The 23,918-nt window shown below is 36.7% G+C and overlaps 1 long non-coding RNA gene across 1 annotated transcript in view; it reads right to left on the reverse strand.

The window, feature by feature from the left end:
- Positions 1-1,112: 1,112 nt before the first annotated feature.
- The window catches only part of LOC129525055 (uncharacterized), a 45,553-nt gene continuing 22,747 nt past the window's right edge, over positions 1,113-23,918 (reverse strand). Inside the window, exons 2-4 of the long non-coding RNA XR_010135206.1 lie at positions 15,493-15,619; positions 2,810-2,864; positions 1,113-1,680 (exon numbers count right to left, since the gene is read on the reverse strand). This is a non-coding gene — a long non-coding RNA (uncharacterized lncRNA). The remainder of the gene's footprint in view (positions 1,681-2,809; positions 2,865-15,492; positions 15,620-23,918) is intronic.

Below are 23,918 nucleotides of genomic sequence, written 5' to 3' on the forward strand. Positions count from 1 at the left end.
ACTTTTTCATGTTATTTTATTTTGTTTGAGAATATTGCTTTAATTATTCCATGAATTTTTTTCAAGCACTACACTTTTCAAGAAGCATTTTATATAACATTCTATTTAAAGATCAAACTAAACACAAGTAGGAATGTGAGAAAGGTTTTGAAAAATAAATAAGCCACTTGAGAGAGTATATTGAAGTGGGTAATTTCTGAGGTTCTTTAGGTATAGAGATAATTGATCAAAATAGGTCATTAATTCAGTTATAAAAATTCAGTCCCTTCAGACAAATCACTTGTAGAACTTGTGAACCAAAGAACTCTAATGATTGAATGAACACAGTGGAGTCTTTATTTTTAAAGGTGCAAGAGGGATATTTTAAACTTTCTATTTTCATTTTAATTTAAATATATAAAGGCTCTGCTTCAACTCTTGAGAAATTCTAGCTGTAGGAACAACCTTTCCAAATCATTTTCTTCTTTAAAAAATTCTAGTTTTGGCAAAAGCATCTTCAGTTTATCCACAAACCATTTACTTTTCATAATCCATAATTTAAACCAGAAACTGCTTTTCTTTTTTAATAGAGAAAGCTAATTTATCTGACATTGTCATCATGGAATAGTGTGTTGCAACAAGCTAGAATTCTAGAAAGAGTGATTTTTTTTTTTTTTTTTTGTGATGGAGTCTTGCTCTGTCTCCCAGGCTGGAGTGCAGTGGCACGATCTCAGGTCACTGCAAGCTCCGCCTCGGGTTCACCCATTCTCCTGCCTCAGCCTTCGGAGTAGCTGGGACTACAGGCACCTGCCACCACGCCCGGCTAATTTTTTGTATTTTTAGTAGAGACGGGGTTTCACCATGTTAGCCAGGATGGTCTCGATCTCCGGACCTCATGATCCGCCCGCCTCGGCCTCCCAAAGGGCTGGGATTACAGGCGTGAGCCACTGCGCCCAGCCAATCATTTTTATTATAGATGAATTATTTGTTTTTACATCTATAAAATACAAGCAAAAATATGTCACACAAATGTATACTGATGATTATTTAATCTTTGGTGATTCACATAGCATAGCTGCATCACCTTGTAAACATTTATTCTCATTGTCTGCAATAATAGATACAAATGATGACAAATCTTGGGCTGGATCTCTAATAACGCACTGACAAAACTTTGAGGAAGCTTTTAAAATCAATCTTTTAAATGAGATTTTACTTTCGTTTGTCTAAAACACATCTTAAAAACAACAACACACACACACATAGTTACATATACAGTCTCTTACTTTTGACGGTTTGGCTTACAATTTTTTGACTTTACAGTGGGTTTGTTAGTACATAACCTCACCCTAAGTACTTATTTATCTCTCCAAATCAGAGCTGAACTCTTTGTGACTATGGCCTGAAGCTTGACTTCTTGAAGCTCTGTATGACAAGCTACTAACACAAGAGTCCAACTGAAAGACACCACTCAATAAATGTTTTTCAAGAAAATATATAATAGACAGTGTTTCATAGCAGTTTACTCATATTGATTACTTTTGCTTTGTTTTTCACAACAACCTTATGAATGAGGAAAGTCAACCAAAAAATTGAGGCTTAGAATATGTGTCACTTCTACAGCCATGGTATTATGTGGAAGAACCAGAACTCTGCTCTTCTGACTGAATCCTGTCTTCTTTTCACTCCTCGACCCTATTCCTCTCACAGAAGGAGAAAAAAAAGAAAAAAAAAGGCTTTGAGCAGTTTTGTTGTGTGGTTACTCTGGCAAATTAAACATGTGTTAGAGTGTGTTAGTTCATTCTTACATTCATTTATTCTCCAGCACTGTGCCTTTTTCATTTGCTTCACAATATTTATTACACTTTGCAATTTAATATCTATGTGCATATTTATTTGTTGTCTATTTCTCCTACTAGACTGTAAGTCCACAGGGGTAGGGAGCAGGTTGGTTTAACTGACAGTGTGTGTTACCCAGAGCCCAGCCCAGTACCCTACAGATAGTGGATATAGGGAAGTTGAAATTTTTCCCTCTGAAGGTTCAAGTCAAAATCTACTGAAGCGAATTGATAATATATCAACAGGAGAAAAGACATACAAATTTATTAATGCACATATGGACACAGCAATATTGCAAATATGAGACTCAAAGAAGAGCCAGATGATTGAAGTTTTTATACCAATACAGGAAGTAATACAAGCTGGTAACAGGTTGTGGGAGGCAGAGGGGAGAAAAGGCGTGGTGAGCAAAAGCTGTCATGGTATGCAGATGAAACCTCACAGGTAGCAGCCATCAGAAAGAATAGATGGTAGTCTGTGATAGCAGTTTCTCTGTTGGAACTTTTAAAAGTGTCAGACATTTAGTCTTATTATTCTGCGATTTAAACTTTCCTAGATCTGGATAAGAAGACCCCGCAGAAAGCCTCTGTCTCTGCAGTTTACTTCGCTAATATAGATTTTCTCTACAGATGCAAACCTGCCTTACAAAGGACTGTTTTTAGAGCTGTTTCTGTGTGTGCAACTCGTCTGAATATCCATCTCAAAATGTGCCAAATAACTATATTTTGGAGTAGCATATTTTGGTTTCCTTCCTGGGCATTTGTTAAATATTTTTTGAGTATTTGTTGAATGTTACAGAAATAATATCCATTCCATCCTTCATCTCTAAGCTGCAATAGTATTAGGGAGCACATTTCTCCTCAGGAGGAGGGGGAACTGAGTAAAGGGCACAGCCAGCACCAGAACCAAGTCCCTAGGGTTCTACCCTATATACTAACCATATTCTCAGAGCCAAGTCACTGACATTCAGTCTCAAATATTCACTTTTTACCTCATTAAGATGTTGTTTCCAATAGAATATGACATTTCCTTCCACAATTGACTTCCTAAATAGGAAAAATAAAGTTTAGAATTCTTATTAATTCATAGATGCTTCCTTTAATTGTCTTAAACTTTTTATTTAATTTTGAAAGTAAAACGTACAGTGATACAAAACTCATACAAATAATATATAAAATATAACTTTTCCCCAAACCTGGGCCCATTTCCAAAGCAAGCCTCTTTTCAGTTTGTTTTGTTTTGTTTTTGAGATGGAGTCTCGCTCTGTTGCCCAGGCTGGAGTGCAGTGGCGCGGTCTTGGCTCACTGCAAGCTCCGCCTCCTGGGTTCACACCATTCTCCTGCCTCAGCCTCCTGAGTAGCTGGGACTACAGGCACCCGCCACCTCGCCTGGCTAATTTTTTGTATTTATAGTAGAGACGGGGTTTCACCGTGTTAGCCAGCATGGTCTCGATCTCCTGACCTCGTGATCCACCCGCCTTGGCCTCCCTAAGAGCTGGCATTACAGGCGTGAGCCACCGTGCCCGGCCTCTTTTCAGTTTTTGTACATCTTTTCAGAAACATTTTATTTATTTACTTCCATGTGTATATGGGGAGGAGGTGTGTGGTGTGTGTGTGTGTGTGTGTTTTCAAGGTAAGTGCTTTTAAAGTGTAATGTAAGGATGTATCTTTTAAACATCAAATTTTAGTATACAGCTACAAAATATGGCAGAAATCTAAGAGGTTGTTACTAGATACCATTCCCAAGCTTTTCTCTCAATTACTTCAGTAAGAGAAATCTAAGCAGCCTTCACAAACAAAATAAAAACTATTATCTTAAGATAAAAAATCCTGAAGCATTACTTTAAAAGTTTTTATTTTCCTTACTTGCAGTTACCTTCTGTATTAGTCCATTCTCATGCTGTTAATAGAGACATTCCTGAGACTGGGTAATTAAGAGGCTTAATTGACTCACAGTTCAGCATGGCTGGGGAGGTGTCAGGAAACTTACAATCATAGCAGAAGGGGAAGCAAACATGTCCTTCTTCACATGGCAGGAGGAAGGAGAAGTGCTGAGCTAAAGGTGGGAAAGCCCCTTATAAAACCATCAGATCTTGTGAGAACTCACTCACTGTCATGAGAATAGCAGCATGGGGGTAGCCACCCCCATGATTCAACCACCTCCCACCGGGTCCCTCCCACAACATGTGGGGATTATGGGAACCACAATAAAAGATGAAATTTGTGTGGGACACAGTCAAACCATATCACCTTCCCTTCATTTCAGTCCTTTCCACTCACTTGAATAAAGTATCCTCCAAAATACCTGCAAGTGAAAAACTACATGATGTAGTGGAAAGAAGAGTGAAGTTAAAGTCCAATTTGGGCTGATCCTAAAACAGGATTAAGAAGTTATTGTAACGCTCTCTTGTGAAAGTCACTGAACTTCTCTCCACTTTCATATTCTTGTCTATAAAGTGAGAATAAGAATTTCTTCTCTACATACCTTATGAGATATTGTGGAAATCAAATCAGACTATACAGTTTTTGTGCTTGGAATATAGAACATGTATTCAAAGAATTTTCAAGACCAGCTTATGACCTCTTTAGTTCCAGCATTCATATCAAGTTCATGCTGGTGTCCTTAACAAAGTGACATTTGGGAAGGGATGCATGAAAAATGTCTTAGAGTTCACATACTGTTTTGGTAAAGTGTGTTGCCTTAAGCATTTACAAAGACCAAGGGCAACCTGACAATTTTACTGAGGATCATCGATTCTTGTATAGCTCTCCCTAAGATTTTTGAGAAATGAATAAATTTCTAAACAATTCCTAAAAAAGAAAATGTTTACATGAAGAAAACCAATAATTGTACAGTAACACCTTTAAGTAGGGTGATGTTATAACTTATTATCCAAACCAAGACACTCTTGATGGTGAAAGAAGATATACTACAGGACAGCAAGTGTAAACCAGGACTGTCCTGAGAAAACCTTAACATAGGGTCACCCAACCTGAAATGCTACGCTCCCTCTAGTAGAGTGAGTCTAGTTCATAACCACCATTGAAGGACCTGATTTGCTGACCTGTCCAGCTGCTCCTTCCTTAAGATTTAGAGCTTAGTCTGTGCAAGCTTTTCAGTGCTCCCTGAGGATATGAGAAGAATTAGGAAACGATTATGAGATTTTTATAAAACTAAACTGATTCCATTTACAGATTTGTGTCTTTTATTCTGAGAATATGTCTCTTCCACTTTTTTGGTACTTAAATATAATTTCAAGTGTGCATAGTCACGTTTTTTTTATTTTTATTTTTCAATGTCAGTTCCAGTTTAGAATGTATTCAACTGCAAGGAACAACAACCTGCTAAAATAGGTCTAATAAAAAGTTTGGAAGTAGAAGATCAAGGGCTGCTATAAGTGTTCAGTGATGTTATCAAAGACCCAGGCTCCATCTATATGTCTAGTCTACCATCCACAGCACGATGCCTTCCTCCCTCTTGGTAGCAAGACAGCTGCTACAAGTCCAAGCATCACATCGAAGCTCTAGACAGAAAGAAGCAGGGAAAAGCAAGGGCCTTCTATTCATAATGTTTAATTTAGTTTAGTTTAGTTTAGTTTTAATTTGACAACAGAAGACTTCCACAGTAAATGGACAGAACAGGGTCAGATGACAATCTTTAGACCAATCACTGACCAGGGGACATCATGACAGCCAAAGAGCTCTTTTTAAAACAAATTGCAAATCATGTCTTCAAATCCTCCAGCAGTTTCCCATTGTAGGTAGGGTAAAAGCCAAAGTGTAGTGGGCCTACACAATCTGATCTCCTCCTACTCATCTTCTGTGTTCCCTGTCTGATTGGGTCTCTTTCTGTTTTCCCCCTCTCTGTTCCAAACATCCTGGCTTCTTTGCTGGTCTTTGAACACACCCAGGCTGACTTTTCCTCAAGGCCTTCCAGCCTCCAGATACTGGCATGACTCACTCCCTTCTCCTAGGGGTCCCCTCTAACCATCCTATGTAAAATAACCACCATCCCTGACCTCTCAATACATCATTTCCTAGCTCACCTTGCTTAATTGTTCTCCCTAGCCCACCTTCTGACGTAGTCTCTTGGCTTATGTACTTAGTTATCGTTCATCTCCTCTCACTAAAATATAAGCTCCTTGAGGGCAAGAACTTTATCTGTTTCATTCAGTGCTGTATCCTTAATGATTAAAATTATGCCTGATTCATAGTAAGTACTCAATTAACAATTGTTGAATAAATGAATGAATTACCGCACTAGTCTAAAGTCTCATGATTCACCCTTAGGGTTGAAGAAGAGGCCAATCTTTCCTATGCTCAGGGATCTGTCCTGTCTAACTGAACAAGTCTGACTATTAGCAAAGAAGAGAAGGAGGGAATGGCTACTGAGTAGGTAGCTTGTAGTGGCTGCCACAACATTCTTACTTGGGAAGTTGAAACAGTAGAAACATTCTGTTGGTTCCACCCCATTTTTAAAACAACTAAAACCAAAATTATAGTATCTAGAAAACCTCCTGGTAACCAACATTATTGCCACTATTATCTTTTCACCTTTGCCCTTCAACAGGACTAGTGACCTTGGTCCTCTCCCCTTCCGCACTGGATGGTCCTTCCAGGTACATGACACTTCTTAGCTGTCAGCCTTCTCCGCGTTGACTCCCTGAAAGCTTCCACTTCCCAGAGCTACCCTGTGGGCAGTTCCTTTTCCACACCCCAATTCCCGCCTGATGTGGAAGATGGAACCCAAAAAATAAGGGGCTCTCCTGTATGTCTTGATCATAAATTCCTAAGAAGCAAACCATTAATAATGGCTTATAGCATGGACTTGAAACAAAATATATTAGAAGGCACATGCAAGAAAACATTTAGTAACAAAATAATTTCAAAATTATTTAAGTAGAATTCCTAGAAGATAAATTCTCATTCTCTTTATTTACTGATTAGAATCAAGATATCAAGATTTTAGTCCTTGGTCAGCAACTGCCACTGGAAATGTAATTAGATTCGAAATAACACATTCTAAATTTATCTTTTAACTCTCACAAATTGTATTTTGCCTCTAAACTTTATCCCTGAGCCTCCACTCCTTCTCCCTGGGTTGTTCCAAACTTGCATTTACCTTTATGATTAACCTCAAAAACTTCTCTTTTTAAAGCAAAGTGGTGATCTAATGCCAAGAAACTGGGAGCATGATTCCTGATTCTGTGTTGCATAATTTGAAGAGTGGATGTACCCACAACGTGGAGAACAGTCAGCGGGGTTGTCGGTGGGAAACAAGAGAAAGGAGGACAGATTCCCCTGTCCCCAGCATGCACGGAACATCTGTTCGTTTACATTAAATGGAAAGTCAGGCTCACCACAGCATGGCAAACCAACTTCTGAGGTATAATTGTGTAGTTAATATTCAAAAGAAATAGTATGCTCTGTAAAAACAAACAATTTTCTCTTGGCAAGTGGGACTTTACTTTTGAAATTTTATGTAAGATTAAATAACCACTTATCATCATTTCAGCACTGAATTTCAAAACAGACCTAAAGGTGTTTTGTACTCATTCGGTCTTAATAATTAACAGGGAGATGGCCTTCTCATCCCCCGTTCCCTGCTTGGTGCCCCAAGTGCATGTATGCATGAACATGTGTGGTGGACATACGTTCATTAAACTAAGAATTGAGTGCCTATGAGTGGGCACTCTAGGTGGAGATGATGGTGTTCAAGATCCACGGGGCCCCTGCTTTCCGAGAGTTTACATTGTGGTGGGAAGTGACAGTAAATAACCATCATACAGGCAGAAAAGTGTCAGATATAGATGAATGACAGGTTCTACAATAAAGGGATATATGTACACTCCCTTGCGTGCACATACTCCCCAGCCCCTAACACATGCTATGTTTAGATGTTCAGATAATATGTCTAGGGTTTGATAACACTTTTTCCCCACTTTAATGCATGTTCTTTCTTGAAATTTGGAGGGAAAAAGAAAACCTATAATGAAAAAAAAAAAATCATCACCACTAATCCCACCATACAGATGTACTGGATACCGCCCATGTGCCCCTGCAAATCCACTCTCCTGCCTTCTTCACCCTGTGTTGTGCCCTCGGAGCCTGATCTGTAGGGGCTGCATCAACCAGTTTCCTTGCCTTGTGCCTTCCAGCTGGGCTTGGACAATGGGAGGCACCAGCAGGAGAGTGGAGGGGTGGAGGAGAGAGACTGGGGTGTTTACTCTCCTTGTTCACTCCCTACTGCATCTGTCTATGAAAGGGCTCCTGTCAGACAGCCCACTCCACACAGCCACCCACTCGGGTTCTGGCAATCTCTCTCTTTAAATCCTTCTCACATCTTTGTAAAATGTTCCTTTATTAAATGCTTTTCAAAATACCTAGTCTGAGTGTGCTAACCATATCCTGTCAGGAACCTGACTCAAAGACCAGAGATAATATCTTGTATATTTATTTTCTAATATGTTTCTAGTAACAAATATTTATAGTTTAGCTCATGCTTTTGTCACTTAATGTTATATTGCAAACATTTTGCCATATTATTAAATATTATTTTAAAAGATTACTTGCATGGTAATATTTATTCCATTCATAATGTAAGCCTTTATGATTATTGAACACTTGGATTATTTCTAACTTATTATTATATAAACAACTGTGATGAATAGCCTTATTTGTATTTTTATTCTGTTTAAATAGATATTTCCCCACACTGAGGCTATGAACACATTCTTCCATATCGCCTTCCAAAAGCTTTATTGTTTTGTCTTTCATATTTAGACCTACAATATAACTTGTAGTTGAGCTTTCTTCTGTATAGGCACTCAGGCTGTCCCAGCACCATCTATTTAAATGACCATCCTTTGTCCATTGCTCTGTAATGCCGCCTTTTTCATAAATTAGATATCTGTCTATGCATAGATCTATTTCTGGGCTTCAGTCTATTTCATTGGTCTGTCTAATCTTGTGAAAATACCATACCATTTTAATTAATATAACTTTACAATAAGTCTTGATATCTAACAAAATAGATCCTTTCACCGAGTTCTTTCTTTTCAAAATTGTCTTGACTATTCTTTTATTTCTTTAGGAGCATAGGGAGTGCTGGGAGGGTTTTTCTATTTTGTTTTTAATTTTTTAAAAATAAACATGATAATATTGATTTTTTGAAAGAGTATAGTTCTGTGAATTTTGACACAAACATAGATTCATATAACCACCACTACCAAAGTCAGGATATAGACAGTCCCACAACACCAAAAAAAAAGTCTCATGCTACCCCTTTGTAGTCATATTCTCCCTCAACCCCAACCCCTGGCAAACACTGGACTGTTCTCCATTGACATAACTCTTTCTTCTTAAAAAGATCATCTATATGGAATCATATAGCATGTAACATTTTGAAATTGGCTTCTTTAACTCAGCACAATGTCTTTGATATACACTCAAGCGGCTGTGTGTATCAATAGTTTGGTTCCTTTTTGTTACTGAGTAGTATTCGATTGGATGTTTGTACCACTGTCCTGTTTACGCATTCACTCTTTGAAAGGTGAACCACAGTTTTGTTTATCTATTGACCCTTTGGGTGGTTTCCAATTTTAGCTATTATGAAGAGAACTGCTATAAACATTTGTATATAGATTTTTACTGGAACATAGGTTTTCATTTCATTTGGGTAAATACCTAGGAGTGAGATTGCTGGACCATAAATGTATGTTTAATTTTATGAGAAACTGCCAAACTCTTTTCCACAGTGGTTGTACCATTCTGTATTCCCACTGGCAATGTTTGAGAGTTTCCGTGGCAGAACATTTAGAGTTTCAGTGGCAGAACATTTGATATTACCTTTTTTTAACCTTCTAATAGCCTTAAAGTGATATCTCATTTGTTTTAATTGGCATTTCCTATGTGTCTAACAATGTTGAGCATCTTTTCATGTGCATATTTGCCTTTTGTATATTTTTTGTGATGAAGTGTCTAGTCAAGTCTTTTGCTCATTTTTTAACTTAGGGAGTTTGCTTTCGTATTGTTGAATTTTATGTATACTGGCTACAGGTCTTTTTGTAGAATATGTGATTTGAAAATATTTTATCTTACTCTTTAACTTCTCTTTTCATTCTTTTAAGTGTCCTTCACAGAGAAAATATCTTTTAATTTTGATAAATAATCATTTATAAATTTTTCCTTTATGAATTACGCTTTTGGTATTATATATATATATATATAATGGAAAGACAGGCTCACCACAGCATGATAAACCAACTTCTGAGGTATATATATATACACATATATATACCTATATATATATAAACATATATATACCTATATATATACACATATATATACCTATATATATACACATATATATACCTATATATATATACACACACATATATATGCCTGAGGTATATATATAAAATATAGATATATATATTTTCACTACTCCCAAGTCATGAAGATTGTTAACCTACGTTTCATTCTAAAAGTGTTAGGTTAAATTATTCATTTAAAATTAATTTGTGAATAAAGTGAGAGGTTTAGGTCAAAATTATTTTGCATGATTTTGTTTTATTTTGTTTTTGCCTATAGATGTCAAATTGCTCCAGCCCCTTTTGTTGAAAAGACTATCCTTTCATCAATGAATTTATTTTGCACCTATGTCAAAAGTGTTATCTGCCTGAATATTCATGAATGGGAGACTACTGAGTAAATTATGCCACCACCACAAAATTGACTACTATGAGGTCATTGAAAGCAGAGTAAGAGGAGAAGGAGGGGCTGGAGGAAGAAGAGGAAGAGATGGAGGAGGAAGGAAGAGAAAGGAGGAAGAATAATATACATATAAAGTTATCTACACAGAAAATACCTGTGAAATTGGTTTTCTCTGGGGAAAGGAACTATCTGGGAAATGAGGTGGAAGGAAGATTTTCACTACATTCCTTTCAGTGCCTTCTGAATTTCATATCACATGCATGTATTACCCATATGAAAAACAGAATAACTTTTAAAAGTTATAGTGCCCTTCATTTTATAATCACAGGCTATTGAAGCCTGTTCACGGTGTTTATCCCTTCCATATCTTGCTTTCTTGATTCTCAGAACAAGAACACAGTGGGCCAAGTCCTCAGGACAAGTGATGCTTGGTTGTTTTAATTGTTGCCTTTTTGTCAAAAGCAGAAAAGCCGGTGAGAAGTTTTGAGCCACCCCAAAGAGAAGTTTGATTCTGCTGGTGCTGTCAAAGATGACTGCAACGATAGTTTTGGCCAAAGCTCCAAAAAGTTCCCTGAGAGACTCAGAGACTTGTGTGTCTGTGGTTGCAAGGGGTTAGCAAAGGGAGCCCTGTATGATGAGAAGTGGCCACCCTAAAGGTTTTACCTTCCAAGTGCAGCCCATGCACACCAACAGCATAGAGCTGCAGCCAAGACAGTCTGTGATGAGCAGATTGGAGCAACACTGTCTGGAATTGATACTCTCAACAGAAATTCCCTTAATAGTGTGGGATTCCAAAGAGGGAAGACCCCTTTTGTTCTGAGTGATAAATCAAGGTGAGCTCTTTTATCCCAATATATATTAAATTGTAGTAATTTCTCTTTTTCCTGTCCTGGGTATTCCACATCACTAACTGAAGCAAGGTGAATATCCAGTTAACTCAGTCCAACCTAAGAACACTCTGTCTTCCAAAATAATCACTTGAGTTCATCTACAAAAGGTTGAAACTTTCTAATAAAAGCAAATACAAAGACCTGCTTTAACTAACTGTGTGTGCCTTTTCATAGTTTCCTATGTCGGATTCCCAGAAAAAGCACATAATTCCTCCAAATGAGTTTTCTGATCACTTAAACCAATGGAGCATTCCGTTCCTCTCATTACTTGTCATAATGAATATTTTCAAATTAGTGTATCACACAGTTAATATGTATGACATTGTTGTTTTCTTATCAATTTGCTGTCAAACTTTGAAATAAACAGTCCCATAACAGCAGAATAACTCTATATAGTTTCAAATGCTTCTAAAGCTCATTCTATTTCTCCCATTCTAATTTCAGAAAGAATAACGGAGGCATAATAACTGTCTCCTTTCTTGAGTATAATTTCTTGAATCTGATGAAAAATACAAGACACAAAAAATCCTAAGCCTCAAGACTGAAATCTTTTAATGTTTATCCCACAAATATTAACTTCTCTCTTATGTTCAAATGTCGACTTTAATAGACATTAGAATTTTGTATAGCTGTTGATGTTGTTTTGGATTATTTAAAAGAGGGGGTCAAGAAAAAGATTAGAATCTTTTTTATTTCTATAGAGGAAGATGTTTTCTAAGAGGAAGTTCAAGATAGATTTATTCCAAGTTAATGTGAATATTAGGACAGATTTTAGAATAATATAAGTTTTTAAGGTGGGAGTTATTTTGCAAAAGTAATTTGATAGCACGGCCAAAGTCAAAAGTCAAGATGAAGAATAAATCAGTATTCATTAAATAAAAGATATTAAGAGACAAAGTGATTAGGCGCCGAGTTCAGGATGAACAGTAACCTGACTCATGTTCTTCACATTTCACCATAGGATCTGTCCCAGAAGACATTTTCTCTCATCAATTTTAACCTTCCTGGGGAATTTCTGTTCCCTTCCTTTCTTCCTCTTCACTTTCTGAACTTTACTGTAGTATATAGAGGGCTACAATAGGGGCTCAGTAATTCAGATTTTCACAATAATTATATTAAATATGTTCCAGCCAATGAGAACATATTGACACAGGGAGGGGAACAACACACAATGGGGCGTGTCGGGGAAGGGCTGGGGTGGGTGGGGGAGAGCATCAGGATAAATTGCCGGGCCTAATACCTAGGTGATGGATTGACAGGTGCAGCAAACCACTATGGCACACGTTTACCTATGTAACAAGCCTGCACATGTACCACAGAACTTAAAATCAATTTTTAAAAAAGAATGCATTTTTGCTATTAAAATAAAATTTTAATTATTTAAAAATACATATATATATATATGTTCCAACATATGGGTAACTGAGTGCGAATGGGCTGTTGAAGCCTCAAAGATCCAAGCTTCAAAGGCAGGTCTAGATAATTTTAGCTTTAAGATGACTTAAGTGTTATCAAAATATATGTCAGCCAAACAAAACAGAACAAAGCAACTCAGAAAGTACCAACTGAACTTTTAACTTTAACAGTGCAGCTTCCTGGAGAACTTACTGAGAGGAAAATAGTAAAATGTTATCTCTAGAAAATAGGCTATTAACTTTAAGACAGTTAATTTTAAGGGAACATGATTTAAACATTATGACTTTGTTATTCAGTGGTTAGACTGAAGTACAAGAAATTGTAATAGAATAATCAGATTCTAAATCTGTAAAAAAAAACCTTAGAACACATTTAAAAGTCCAATCCTGACTACCCTTTCTTTACTTCTCAACCCACCCACTGTTTATTCTGTTTTGTATAGACAGGGTCTCAGTATGTTGTCCAGATTGGTCTCAAACTCTTGGCCTCTAGCAATCTTCCCACCTTGGCCCTCAGAGTGCTGGGATTACAGGTGTGAACCATTGTGCCCAGCCCTGTTTATTTTTGATGAGAGAACAGAGAGGCTAGAAAGCTTGTTCAAGTCCAAGGGTTGGAATTAGCCGATAATTAGCCAAATACACCAAAAGTTCACCTGCCCATCTGATTTTGCTCATGGTGTCCTCACTAACACAACTTTCTAAAACTCAGTAGTCCTCTCACCCACTCTTGGAAGGTTTCATGAAAACTTTCACTCACCCCTAGACTGAGGTAGATGCCCCTCTTCTTCCTTTCCTTTGCAAAACCACGACACACAGTGCACATGCATTCATCTGCTGCATTGTAATTACGGATTTCCCTCTATCTCCCTTGTTAGACTAGAAGAGCAGGTGCTCTGTGTTTTCATGTCTGTATCTGCAGCACTTACCTAATACTCAGAATACATTAGAGTTTAACGATGGATGTCTTTAAAAGATTCAGTAAACAGAACCAATGTCTCTCTACCACAATTCTGGTTTTTTCACTCTGTGTCCTATACTTAGGCAGTGTAAACATTTATTTGTTTATTTTTATTATTGCACTGAACATCTGGGACTTTGTTTGCTGATTTGTTTTATCTACAGAGCATCTGCCTTCATTTTTCAGTTAATGACATTGGGAAATAACTCCACTCTCCGTGTGGTTTGGGTAGGATGGGCCCCCCACCTCTAGCTCTGGGAGTGATCTGGAGACCCAGTCATTATATTTTGTGTATGTGGCCAGAGGGATAGTTTCAAGATCTCAAGTATGGAACTGAAATCGGATGAACTGACTAAATCCTAAAACTGCTCTAGAAATATTTTTGGAGGAAGAAGCTCTCTTTAGGCTGACACTGATATCAGTAAATAGGATATTATTAATAGTTTGAACCTGCCTGGGGCCACTAACTAGGGCCTAATAATGAAGCCAGCTCTGAGGAATACAGAGTTGACAGGAAGAGAAAAGATTTGGTAATATCCGTTAAGCTTCTGAACCTAGCTATGTCTCAAGTCAACAATATTAGAATTCATTTGGCTGCGAATAACAAGACATTCCATTAAAAGTGAACATTTATTTTGCTCATATAACAAAGAGTTCATCAGATAGGTTTTTCCAGCACTGATTCAGTAGAACAAATCAAGGCTTTCAGCACACACCTCTTATCCAATTACTGCAGCATCATAGCCTCATGTAACCATCTCCAAAGACAGGAAAGAAAAGTGAATTTTCTTAAGGCCTTTCTCTTTTAATTAAGTAGGATGTCTTTTCCAAGGGTCCCAAGTTGACTTCTTATGTTTCCTTGGCCAGGATTGGGTTGCATATCCATACCCTAGCTCCAAGGGAGGCTGGAAAAGTGCAGATCTGTCATTTTCCACCTCCAGAGTGAGAGGCAGGTTGTTCCAGCAAGGAAAAAGGTGGTAGGAGGGGAAGTCAACCATCAGCAGGATCCATTACATTGATTTTCAATGGATTTTTTTGGTACATAAAGAAAAGTAGTTCACTTATTCAAGACACTTTGAGCCAGGTTTCCACCCCTCACAACCAATTGTGTACAATAAAATATTTTATTTTAAAAAATGTATCTTCTATTAAAAATTTTAAAATGTTTTAAGGGGTCGGGCATGGTGGCTCACACCTGTAATCCCAGCACTTTGGGAGGCCAAGGCAGGTGAATCACCCGAGGTCAGGAGTTTGAGACCAGCCTGGCCAACATGGTGAAATCCCGTCTCTACTAAAAATACAAAAATTAGCCAGGCATGGTGATGCATGCCTGTAATCCCAGCTACTCAGGAGGCTGAGGCAGGAATAATCCCTGGAACTTGGGAGGCAAAACTTGCAGTGAGCTGAGATCACGCCACTGCACTCTAGCCTGGACAACAGAGTGAGACTTTATCTCAATAAATAAATAAATATAATAAAATGTTTTAAGGGAAATTTCTTAGAAATCAGTGTACTACTACCAAAGAAATAAATATTTAGAAAAGTTCTTTTGTTTTAGAATATGAGTTTGATTTCTTTATTTTCATATAGGTTGGCCCAAATAATCATGCATTTTAAGCAGAGCCATTCATGCTGAAAAATTGAGCCATTATCTCACAAACAGGGCTTTGGTACAATGTCAACATAAAATCACTTACTATTTTGTAGAGTCCTTCATCTTTATCTTGTTTTCAATCTTTGAGATAAAAATATTTTTGGAGTTTAACATTAATATGCTCTTGTATCCACCACACATTCTCCAAACGCATGTCATTTCATTGTTCACTGTTTCAAAAAAGATAATTTATAGAGGATAAAGACATAAAAACTGCACTTAGTTGATTGGGAGAATTGAAACTAAGACATTTTCTTCTCTTCAGCAAAAGATGGAAGAAAAACCTAGCCTACTTCCAGTAAAAAATATATTTCTTTAGTGCACTTTTTCTTTTGTCTTTTCTTTTTTTGAAACAGAGTCCTGCTCTGCTTCCCAGGCTGGAGTGTAATGGTGCTATCTCGACTCACTGCAACCTCTGCCTCCCAGGTTCCAGCTATTCTCCCACCTCAGCCTCCCAAGTAGCTGGGATTATAGGCAAGTTCCACCACACCTGGCTAATTTTTTGCATTTTCAGTAGAGACAGGGTTTCACCATGTTGGCCAGGCTGATCTAGAACTCCTGACCTCAGGTGTTCTGCCCTCCTCGGCCTCCCAAAGTGCTGGGATTACAGACATAAGGCACCATCCCTGGCTGTGTGGAACATATTTTGATCCTGGCTCATACAAACAAAGTATTATAAACTATGCAACAACAAGAGAACTATGAACACACTGAGTGGATATTTGATGACAGTAAGGAATATTGGAATTATAGGACTATGGTTATGTTCTTAAAGAAAACTCTTTCATCTTTTAGAACACCTATGAAATACTTTGAGAAGAAAAGATATGCTGTTTGAGATTTGCTTCAAATTGATCCATGGCTTGGATCAATTTGGCTTGGGCTGGGAGGAGGGGAGCAATTTAGATAAAACAAGATTGGTTATGGGTTCCCAGTGTTGAAACCGGATGATGGGTTTATGAGAATTTATTTTAATCAGTCTTTTTACTTTGGATTATATTTTACATTTGCCATAATACAAATTTTAAAAATATTTGGACATGTCTTTTTAAATAATTTTAGGGTCATACACTATCCCTATATTAATGGCTTAATTTTTTCAGAAAGAGTGATTTATTAATTACTAAGTTAATTACCCAAAGGAAAACACAATGCATTTGTTTTAACTTAAGTTGGCTGACTCTGTTTATCAACTTTAAAAAGTGCAGCTAAATTGCTGTCTTATATTAAGTAGACAGCAAAATATGGCACGGTGCCCAGTGCAGCAGTGTTCTAGTAGTGCCAACCACCAACCCTGGGCTTCCACAAATATTTGATTCACATTTCACCTTTCACATATTTTCTAATTATGTTTAAAACTGTCATTTTAGGCTGGGAGTGATGGCTCACGCCTATAATCCCAGCACTTTGGAAGGCCGAGGCTGGTGGATTACTTGAGGCCAGGAGTTCAAGACCAGCCTGGCTAACATGGCGAAATCCCGTCTCTACTAAAAATACAAAAATTAGCCTGGTGTGGTGGCACCCGCCTGTAATCCCAGGCTACTTGGGAGGCTGAGGCATGAGAATCGCTTGAACCCAGGAGGCGGAGGTTGCAGTGAGCCGAGATTGCATCACTGCACTCCAGCCTGGGCAACAGAGTGGACTGTCTCAAAAAAACAAAACAAAACAAAAACCGTCATTTAAAAAACCCAGCTCGAAGAATTACCTGCCTGTTACCATGTATGCAGGTTAACTCAATTTTCCTGACTAAGAAGTAAGATTTTTTCTGTTATCACTGTTTAATTGAATAAAGAACATCCTGAGATTGCAAGGTGTGTGGTTGGAAAGTAGTACACAATTCGTCTTAACTAGTTTATGTGAATCTGAGTTTTCTCAACATTTTATAACCCTCCAAAATTTTGAATGTTTTAAGTGCTTTATGACTATAACTTACAACCATAATATCCAAATATTAATTTTTTGTTGTTATCTTTGAGCAACATAATAGCTATGGTCTGAATCTTGGTGTTCCCACCCTCCACTCCAAATTCATGTTGGAAGCTAATATTCAATATCCAATATGACAGCATTAAGAGACGGGAACTTTGGGGAAGTGATTAGGTCATGCAGGCTGTATCCTACTGAATGACGTTAGCGTCATTATAAAAGAGGTTACAGGGAGCTGCCTTGCCTCTTCTGCCATGTGAGGATACATAGAAGGTGCCATCTATGAAGAACAAACAGATTCTCACCAGACACCAAACCTGCTAGTACCTTGATCTTGGACTTCCCAGTCTCTAGAACTGGGAGTGCTAAATTCATATTGTTCATAAATTACCCAGTCTAAGATATTTTGTCCTACAACCTGAACAGACTAAAACAGAAATTGGTAACAACAGGTGGGTTGTTGCTATATAACAAATACCTAAAAATGTGGAAGCAGCTTTGCAACTGGGTAATGAGTAGAGGCTGGAAAAATTTGGAGGTACATGCTAGAAAAAGCCTGGCTTGCCATGAATGGACCATAAAGGTGATTCTGGTGAGAGCTCAGGAGAGGAGAGCTGTAGAGAAAAGCCGTGATATTCTTACAGATTACCTAAATGCTTGTGAAATAAGAAACATGTTGTTGGAAACTGGAGGAAAAGCTATCCTTGTTATAAAGGGGCAAACAACTTGGCTGAGTTGTATTGTGTCCAAGAGTTTTGTGGAAGGCAGAACTTGCCAGTGATGAAATACAAAATCTGGTAGAAGAAATCCATTCTATTTTATTCTATTCTATTAATTAAAAAGGTAGTGCAGTACATTCTAGAATCAAACAAATCTGGTTTAAGTCCCAGCCAGGTTGGTCACTTGCAGCTGTTTGAGTTGAGCAAGTTTTTTTAAACTTTTGAGTCTTTCTTTGTGGCTTCCTTTTCTGTATTTACCTGCCTCAGGGTTGTAAGGATTAAATGAAATAGAACATATCTAACCACCATGACAGCAAAATAAAAAAAAAAAAACTAAGTATTAACTGTTTCTGCTATTGTTATTATATGTAAATTCTCTAATTCATACTTTATATCATACTAAAAAGATTTAGTTACCTAAGTGAATAGACTCCAATTCCATTTTCAAATGAGGAGAAAATTTAAAAGGTGAAGAAAATACTTCGAAGGTGGATATGCTTTTGGCTTATCTCTACTAAGATCCATAGAAATAATTTTAAGAGCGGTTGCATAAGCTATGAAATCAAAACCATTAGGACAAAAATACTACTTTTTTAGTAATGTAGGTAAAAAAGGAATTGAGTCCAATTGAGTTACGTGATAAACTTTTTAAATTTTTTTTTTGAATTTTATTTTAAGTTCCAGGGTACATCTGTATGTTTGTTACACAGGTAAACGTGTGCCATGGCAGTTTGCTGCACAGATCAACCCATCACCTAGGTATTAAACTCAGCATCCATTAGCTATTCTTCCTGATGCACAGTAAGAATTGATTGGCAGAATTTTTTAAAAAAGAATTGAATTTTCAGGATAATAACTTTGCTTTATCTTTGTTCTGTAGTTATTTTCAGTTGTTTGACATTTTAACATTCACCTGTGACTTAGCAATTGCAAAATGAAGTGTTAAATTCTACAAATGCAAAAGGGGAATGACTTTTCTCAAATATAGTAACCATGGAAGAAGCTTAACCCTTTGTCAGAAACCCAGCATCTTTTCAATACGCCTAAGATTCAAAGGTTTAATTTATACTCAACATTGTTTTAATCATATTCCTTTTATTTATTTTATTTTACTTTATTTTCATAGAGACAAGGTTTCCCTTTGTTGCCCAGGCTTGTTTTGAACCCCTGACTTCAAGCAATCCTCCGGCACTGGCCTCCCAAAGTTCTGGGATGACAGGCATGAGCCACTGCGCTTGGCCCATACTCAACATTTCAAATCTGTATTCTTTACTGTAGCTTCCTAGATAATATGACTCTTGCTCATATATCCTCTGCTAAATAAAAATCAAGGAGTTTGATTCTTAATCTCTTGGATTCTTGCTTAAATCAATGGGAAATTTGTGTACCTAATGTTGAGTCGCAAAGATCCAAATCAGGAAACAAAATGATTACAAAGTTAAAGACATGAATGTTCCCTTTCTATACTTTTAGCTAAACATCTTGAAAAAGAGCTTCTCCTAACCAGTAGTGTAATAATGAGAGGGATGTTTGTACTATGAAGTCAAATATGATTAATTTGAGAATAAATCCATTTTTACAAAATGTATTAGAAGTAGAACTAATAAAATTACTGCAGTACTATTATATTAGTATATGATAATTAAAAAGAAAATGAGCATATCAAATTTAAGGGATGGAAACATGATTTATAATATCCGTAAGGATTAATAACTTACAAGATAATAACTAATTCTTTTAACCATTTTGATTTATTAAAAAATAGAAGTGTGAAATCACTAGGACTCATTTCATATTGACCTATTTTAGAAAAAAAGTAGGTTGATTATTAGGAAAGCAAATGAGAGCCAAGAGAAATAATCCATAATAATTGATCATTAATTAATTTTGACTGGTTATTCTTGCTAGACATTTGTATGGAATTATTAATATTGAAAGTACTTCAATCAATTTAGCCAAGTATTTGACATAAGTTATTTTAATGACACATGAAAGACATCTTGTTAACATTCTGGACGAATAATTTTATTCAAACAAGCATAAATAATGATGATCATAATAACAGAATCAGATTTGTAGTCTTATTTTTTAAATTGATGAGTATGGTATCAAACACTTACTGTTGTGTCATCTTTTGGCATTAATCTTGTTAATTTGAAGTTTGCAATGCAATGCAGCCACAGAAATAAATAATGGTGATCATGGAAATTATTTAATTCAACATATAGAACTTCATAAAGTATATGTAAGTATGAGGCTGAGAATGGAGGTGGTAGGACTTTTCATTGCACTTTTCATTTGAAAAATTTAAGACTCACAATTCAGCAGATAATATCATATGTTTGGTTATACTACTAACAGTAACCTTCCTCTAAAGAAAGCTGAAAATGAACTTAGCAACATTGAGACTGACTCTTGGCTTTAAAGAGATAGATGTGACTATTGTTCAAGAGCTGTATCTTAAAAGAGAGATTTTGCTTTATTTTTGAAGAGAAAAATTGCTGCTACTGCAAGGAAGAAACAAATGACTTTATCAGTGGACAAATGAATACATTTGTTCTGTGGTGGGTGCAGCTGTACCATACTGCAGTCATGGCATCATCAAGGAAGCATTTTATTTAAAAGACATTGCAGCTGTCATGACCACTGAGTTCCCAGTTGGTTAATGAATTTCATATAAATGGTGACAATTGGGTATGGGAGGCAGAAAAACAAGTAGCACACCAGGATCCTCAGCACTGGGCATCTTTCTTTCTCAGTCTCTTTTCTTCCCATTTAACTGTCTGTTCCTCCAATAGCACTTACAGCTTTTAGGCTCACAGCTGGAAAGACAAACTGCACCAAGAGTCTTTCAAATGTTGCTGCTGTTGAGAGAGGAATATAAGGGGATGGGCCTTGAGGACATAATGTACCTGGGCAAAGTTTTTGCCAATACTGTGTGCAGTCATTTTTAAACAATGGAAAAATATAGTGGTCGGCAGCCATTAATAACCAATTCATGCCCTTTAATAAATGCTGTCATGGAAAACACCACATCAGAAAACCACTTTGTGAAATGTTCTTTTATCAGATACAGAAATTGTACCTGAAGATGCTGTAGAGTATACATCAACAATTACAGGAATACCATAGTAAGTGGAAGCTAACAATTTATCACATTACTAAAAATATTTTGTAATTATTTGCAGATTATCACCATGCCCCTGCCGCAGACTAAAGGTACTTAATAAATAGCAAATTATTTTGTTATTTTAAATAACATTTTATAATGATTACATTATATCTACTCTCTTCTAGAAAAGTGTGGTATAGAAGTAGGTAGATACTCTCCAAGGCTTGTTCTAATTTATAAATACTATGATTGAATCTTCTTTGCTTTGAAAGTCCTGTAATACATTTTCCCATGAGTCCTAAAATTCTGATCTAATTAAGCCATAAAGAAATGACATCAAACTAGATCTTTTATGCTAAAATTGTTGCACAGTAGGTTTTATTCTGTACCTTAGAAAAACAGCATAACATCCACTTTGTACATAATAATTACTAAACCATTCTCATATTCAAAATATATATGGCAAAATCTTGCATTTATTTAACAAATCTAACCAGTCATTATATTAAAATGAATTTTCTAGTACAACCTAAATTTGCAATTTTCCCTAAAAGTTTTTAGGGGAAAATATTTTGTTTGACTAATGAAAGGTGATAAACAAGATTAGCTTCTCCTTTTGTTTCCCATATTGATTTATTAAGAAATAGAAAAAAAATCAGTAAAATATACTAAGGGATCTTAAGAATTGTTTTATTCCTTTCCACAGACAATTTCAATTTATAAACTCATTCTTATTAAAACTGCATTATGTTAAAAAGTGATTTATGAATATCATGATTTCTTTAACCATCGTTTTATTTTATTAATTGTATGAATTTAAAACACCAGTAATTAAAAAAAAATTAGTTTCAGTAAATAAATAAGTAATATCCGAAAAGGGGGAACTAATTTTATTTTAGATAATAAAATATGTATCATTTTGTATATAATTTCTATAATGAGCTTGAACATAAGAAACTATTAAGTAAAGAAATTCCAAGTAGAATTCAGTTAAATAAAAACTACAGAGAAAAATGTAATATTGGACATTGAAGAGAAAATTTTTTAGAAGTGAGATGACCTGGTCTTTTCTATTAGAAGAGATCGTCAATATGCCCCAGTAGTGTGCTTTTACTACTTAATAAACAGTATTTTGTTACTTTTATAACATTTTATAATAATTACATTATATCTACCCTCTAATATTCATTAAGTAGTAGTTGTTTCTGGGCATAGCAACATTTTAAAAGCATGTTTTGGTTCAACAATTTTCACATATGAATCAAGTATATGATTAATATACCAAATTCTTCAAAATATTTAAAACTACACATTAAGCAACATACATTGAACCTGCAGATAAAATCTCATCTTTTATTTATATACTATGCTAGAAAGGAGTGATGTTGTTAAATAAACTTCCACGAATTCATATAAATGAAACAAATTCATATAAATGAAAGCAAAGAAATGAAACGCCAAAAGATGAAGAAATTGTTAGGACACAAAAAATAAAGGCATATATGTGATGATACATTCTCTGACATGCACAAATGTCCTTTGAAATAATTAAAGCTAGCCTGGCACAGCGGCTCACACCTCTAATCCCAGCACTTTGGGAGGCCGAGGTGGGAGGATCCTTTGAAGCCAGGAGTTCTAGACCAGTTTGGAAAACGTGAGACCTCCCTTATCTCTACAAAAAAGTTAAAAAATCAGCCGGGTGTGTGTGGTGGCACACACTCGTAGTCCCAGCTCCTCATGAGGTGAGTGTGGGGGAATTGCTAGAGCCCAAGAGGTCAAGGTTGCAGTGAGCCATGATCATGCCACTGCACTCCAACCTGGATGACAGAGTGAGACCCTGTCTTTAAAAAAAAAAAGTCAGAGCCACATTATTTGGGTAACGACTGGCAAAAAATTCTTTGTTGATAGTATAAGCTATTTTACACTTTATTTATTTCAACTAAAGAATTTATTGGGTATTTCAGAAATGAATGATTGCGTTTTCTAAGTGACAGAAAAATGGTTTGAAGAAATGAAATTATATTCATGGCGGATTTCACAGATGGGAAAAAAATTAGAACAGTGACCAGCAAAAAGCAAGCTTTCCTTTAGCATTAGAAATTATTTAACACCAGACTGGTCGCAGTGGCTCATGCCTGTAATCCGAGTGTGTCCGGAATTGGTGGGTTCTTGGTCTCACTGACTTCAAGAATGAAGCCGCGGACCCTCGCGGTGAGTGTTACAGCTCTTAAGGTGGCGCGTCTGGAGTCTGTCCCTTCTGATGTTCAGATGTGCTCGGAGTTTCTTCCTTCTGGTGGGTTCGTCGTGTCGCTGGCTCAGGAGTGAAGCTGCAGACCTTCGCAGTGAGTGTTACAGCTCTTAAGGCAGCGTGTCGGAGTTGTTCCTTCCTCCCGGTGGGCTCGTGGTCTCGCTGGGCTCAGGAGTGAAACTGCAGATCTTCATGGTGAGTGTTACAACTCATACAAGCAGCGTGGACCCAAAAAGTGAGCAGTAGCAAGATTTATTGCAAACAGCAAAATAACAAAGCTCCCACCGCGAGGAAGAGGACCCGACTGGGTTGCCAATGCTGGCTTGGGCAGCCTGCTTTTATTCTCTTATCTGGCCCCACCCACATCCTGCTGATTGGTAGGGCCCAGTGGCCTGTTTTGTCAGGGCGCTGATTGGTGCGTTTACAATCCCTGAGCTAGATACAAAGGTTCTCCACGTCCCCAG

This window comes from Gorilla gorilla, chromosome 8, assembly GCF_029281585.2.
Source record: "Gorilla gorilla gorilla isolate KB3781 chromosome 8, NHGRI_mGorGor1-v2.1_pri, whole genome shotgun sequence".
NCBI classification, from domain to species: domain Eukaryota; kingdom Metazoa; phylum Chordata; class Mammalia; order Primates; family Hominidae; genus Gorilla; species Gorilla gorilla.